Source organism: Humulus lupulus, chromosome 1 (assembly GCF_963169125.1).
Source record: "Humulus lupulus chromosome 1, drHumLupu1.1, whole genome shotgun sequence".
Classification (NCBI taxonomy): Eukaryota; Viridiplantae; Streptophyta; class Magnoliopsida; order Rosales; family Cannabaceae; genus Humulus; species Humulus lupulus.
In genome coordinates this window covers 12,698,028-12,703,562 of record NC_084793.1, presented here as the reverse complement: position 1 = coordinate 12,703,562, position 5,535 = coordinate 12,698,028, and positions in this window count along the sequence as shown.

Here is a 5,535-nt window from a genome sequence, read left to right as displayed (position 1 = left end):
TTAAAATTATAACCCAAAAAAATAAAAAAAATAAAAGATTATTTTTTGATTTTTTAATGATTTTTATAATTTTAAGGCATTGTTTTAAATTTACAATAATTTTTTTTATATTTATACTGCCGCGTCACCATTTAACAGCAAAAGTTAACAACATGTACCTAATTGCAACAAAAGGTAGACAGAATGTATTATTATCGCCAAAAAAAATTTGAGTATTAAAATGTAACTATTGAAAATATTTGGGTATTATCACCGTCAATATCTCTATTATATATATATATATATAAATAATGACATAATAACATATTAAAAGAAAAATTAAACCTAAGGATTATTTATGATTTTTTCAAAAAAACAATATATGATAATATTTTAGATCATAAACTACATTAATTAATGTATAAAATATTCATGATATAATTCAAATTACACATTTATGATTGGAGAAGAAGTTTGTTTATTCTTGATAGAAGATGTATGTTATTCTAATTTCTTATGTAGTTACACAATCATACTATTTGTATACACACGACACCTATATATAATGTATTTATAATATTTGTTTATTTAATAAGAATTTTAGTGAAGTTACATTAAGTAATAAAAAAACATGTTTTCTTTATAAATATAAATAATAATTTTTTAATAAAAAATAAGATTATATATTATATATTATTATAATGATATTTTATAATATTTGAATTTATAATAATATAATTATTAAACATCTAATATTTTATTAAATATTACTATAATAATATATTTTATAATATTTGAATTTATACCAATATAATTAATAAATATTTATTTTTAATAACTGTTAACATATATTACGTTAAATATTTGTAATATTTCGTTAAACTTAACAAAATAAACGTTAAAACTAAGAATTTTTATTATTTACACACTTTTATACAGAGGATATATTTTTTAAAAATTCATACTTTTAGACACTACCATATATTCCATTTAAAAATATAAAATTTCATAATTATTGAAATGGAAAATTTTATAAATATGATTATTTAAAAACTAATTTATAAAAGTATGATTTTACCATATTATTAACTTTCTTAGTTGAAATAAAAACATATAATTTATGATATTTTAAACAATTAAGTTTGAGATTTCACAATTTATATATAGAAATTATAGGTTATTTTTTAATTTATATAGAAATTTAAAAGGAATATATTTAAAAACTTAAAAAATATATATAAAAATATTAAGGGTGTGTTTGGAAGTATATGTGTAATTGCATTCTATTTTCAAATACCATGTGTGTTTGGATGTTAAGTACTAATTACATATGAATTCCTATGAACATGTTTGACAAAACAGTTGATAATTATACAGTAAAATAATATATTATGCCCAATTCTCATACGGATGTGAGAATTGGAGAGTGCAATTGGGAGACTCCAATTACCTCTAGTTATATGATTATTGTAAAATTATTTGGTTAAATAAACATACCAAACCTAATAATTACCTTGAATTATACTCAGTCATAGTTATAAAGTGAAATTTTAAACACACCCCTATGAATTGAGATTTCCTTAAAAATAATTGAACTGCAAATAAAAATCATAAGGGTGTAACCACCGGTGGTGGTGGCATAGTGACAAAGGATGACTTACTAAGGTTCTCCTTCGTGCCATCTAGAGACCAATTCCCAAATGCAGTGAAGTTGAAATCATTACCTCTCCTATGAGTCTGTCCTTCTTAGGTTGAAGTGGCCCTTGATGCTTGGTGGACTCCTTTGATATCCATGAGAAAGTATAGAATAGATCCTTTTTATATTCCACCTATGGTCCCAGTAGATTTCTAAAAATGACACTGGACTGGAAGCGCCAGGACACTACAAATCCCCAATCCCTTTTTTCGTAGGAATAAATAAACGATACGGGGTGTAATTTTCACTATTTTAAATTGTCGTGAGTTTGCCCCAAGTGAATAAGCTTAAGTGTAACGCCCTGGCTACCCCAGAACAGTTACGGTGAACGGTGGACCGGAAATTTGACTCATTGCCTGAGTCCTTTGGTAAAAAACGTGCTCTAAGTGTGATTAACAGGTTAAGGTACAAAACCAATAAAAAGGAAATGGAGATTTTATTACAAACTGCTCTGCAGAGCTAAACAAAACATTTACAAGAGGTTCTCAGTACAAAATGGTCACTAGTGTTTGAAATTTACAATCCCGCCGACCTAAGCGGCAAAAATAGGGTAAACCCCCTAGTTCCTCTGAGAACGCCTTGGCCGTGGTGGTCAAGCGGCCGCATATGTACACAACACCACATCAGCTCTCTACTCAAGGCTAGGTGAGCTTTTCTTTCCCTTTACCTGCACCACATAGCACCCATGAGCCAAAGCCCAGCAAGAAAACATAATACTTTTCATAACATCATTAAATGATTATCATCATAACCACACTGAGCATAAAGCTTTCAAACAAATGAATAACACATGACTTTAGCGGGAGAGTGGCTGCTAGGTAAGCCACTAGCCTCCAAGCTCTCTTTTCTAGCAAGAGAGTGGCTGATAGGTAAGCCACTAGCCTTCAAGCTATGTTTGTTCATCGACCCTCAGGGTCGGTCAGGCATTAATGCTCCTTGAGTCATTCAATGCTAGTAATCGATTAGATCTAATCTCTATTGGCTTGCGTGATTCACGCTAAGGCCGCTCTGACAAATAAATCAGCGCTTCCTGACCTGTGTCCAGTAACACTGCCGAGCCTGACAAATAAGCCACAGCCTCACAGCTGATACTAACACTTTTGTCGATTCTATATTCAATCCATGTCCATATTTATACAATCAACATGCCTCACAAATATCCATGCATGTCACACTTTGGGTGCAGTTTTCTTACCTCCGGTTCGAGCAAGAACAAAGAAAAGAGTGACCCTGAGAACGATCGACCTTTTGGTCCTTTAGCAGTTACCTGGTCATAACCAAATTATGGGATTCCATCAATAAAATGAATAATAAAAGGTTCCTAAACCAAAACCTAACCACCGGGACCTCAAACACTACTCAACCAGGTAGTAGGTTCAATCCCGAGGCCTAAGGTTTGAATCCCCATGCTGAAAACACCTTTTTGGAAAAATTGACCTTAAGGGCCGCGGCCCTCCCTGCTGCGCCGCGGCGCGCCCCTCAGACAGAAGGGACCTCCCCTGCCAGACGCCAAGGGCCGCGGCGCTCCCCTGCTGCGCCGCGGCGCTCAGCCCAGAATGGCTAAGTCGGCCACACGAACCAGTTTTCTCCCCTGAGCTCTTTCCTCTCAAACCAGCCCTTCAAACCCTCTCTAAACCTCTTCCAAACACACAATTCAACCCCCAAATAATACCCATGGCTCACCCTCATCAAACCCCAATCAAAAACAACATGAAAACTCCCTTTAATCCTCACTTTCCACATCAAATTCTAAAGCTGAAATCCTAAAACGAAAACAGAGCAAACATGGAAACTAAGGGCTAAAAACTTACCTCAAGTTCAGGTTATGGTGCTCTTCCACTGTGGAACACTCTCCCAAAGTACCAAAGCTTAGCTCCCAAGCTCAAACCTTCAACAAATTCACAAAGCTCACAAGGAAGGAGAAGCAAGATGAAGGTACGGGAAGAGAAGAGGCTTACACTCTGTTTATCCACAGCCTTCCAAGCCTAACATATATCCAAGCCAAAAGACTAAAATACCCCTAGGTCTTTAAAAGTCTCTAAAGCCAACCCAAGGGCAATTTTGGTACTTTCCACCTATACCGTTAATCATAATTAACGCTTCCCAATTCCCGCTAATCTCAATAGTCTCAAACTCCATTATTTCACATCCCGTTACCCTTTAATGCCCGGTAACACTCTAATCATTAAAACACCCCCGAGACTCACCCCGAGCCCCGAGCTTAAGCCCGTTATGACCAAACCGATAATTAACATTCCTTGATCGTCTCATGCCAAATGGCTCGAACGAACCCACATCATAATGTGGTCTCAATTTATATCACCGACATGCGAATAAATAATCAATTTACCCTCAACGGGCCAAATTACCATCACACCCCTGCAATAACAAATATGGACTCACATGCATGCATTTCACATCATATCATAATATAATCAACATATACATGCATTTTATCAATTAATAACATAATTAAGCAAGTACGGCCCTCCCGGCCTACTGGTCACACCGCTAAATGCATCGGAGAATTCGGGGCATTACAACTATCCCCTCCTTACTGAAATTTCGTCCCCGAAATTTACCTGAACAGCTCGGGATACTGACTCCGCATATCTGACTCCAGCTCCCAGGTCGCCTCCTCGACCTTGCTGTTCCTCCACAATACCTTAACCAAAGGTATTGTCTTGTTCCTGAGGACCTTGTCCTTTCTATCAAGTATCTGAACTGGCTGCTCCTCAAAGGAGAGATCTGGCTCAAACTCCAGATCTTCATAACTCAGAATATGGCCCTCATCAGATACATACCTTCGAAGAGCTGATATATGAAACACATTATGCACGGCAGACAACGCCGGAGGCAAAGCCAATCTGTAAGCCACTTGACCAATCCTCTCTAGGATCTCAAATGGACCTACAAATCTAGGACTCAATTTGCCTTTCTTCCCAAACCTTCTCACCCCTTTCCATGGTGAGACTCTGAGGAAAACATAGTCCCCTACCTGGAACTCCACGTTCCTGCGCTTGGGATCTTCATAGCTCTTCTGTCTACTTTGAGAAGCAAGCATTCTAGCTCTAATCTTCTCTATAGCCTCACTGGTCCTCTGAACTGCATCAGGACCTAAGTATCTCCTTTCCCCTGTCTCATCCCAATGAATGGGAGATCTACACTTCCTACCATATAACATCTCATAAGGTGCTACTCCAATGGTAGACTAGTAACTGTTGTTGTAGGAGAATTCTATCAAAGGCAGATACTTACTCCAAGAACCACCGAAATCCAGTACACATGCTCTCAGCATGTCCTCCAAAATCTGGATCGTCCTCTCAGATTTCCCATCCGTCTGAGGATGATAAGCCGTACTGAACTTCAATTTTGTCCCCATGGCTTCCTGCAAACTCCCCCAAAACTTGGAAGTAAAAGTGGGGTCCCGATCTGACACGATCGACCTAGGTGCACCATGGAGCCGCACGATCTCTCTCACATAGAGATCTGCATACTGATCAACCGTATATGTAGTCCTCACTGGTAAGAAGTGAGCTGATTTGGTATAGCGATCCACTATCACCCAAATGGAATCATACTGACCAGTAGTCCTGGGCAAGCCCACCACAAAGTCCATTGTAATGTCTTCCCACTTCCACTCTGGAATATCCAGAGGCTGCAGTGACCCCGCCGGCCTCTGATGCTTAGCCTTGACCTGTTGACATGTCAAGCACCTAGCTACATACTCCACTACATCTCTCTTCATCCCCGGCCACCAATATAACGATCTCATATCCTGGTACATCTTCGTGGTGCCTGGATGCAAAGAGTAAGGTGTAGTATGAGATTCATCCAGAATCTCTCGCCTCAATGCAGTG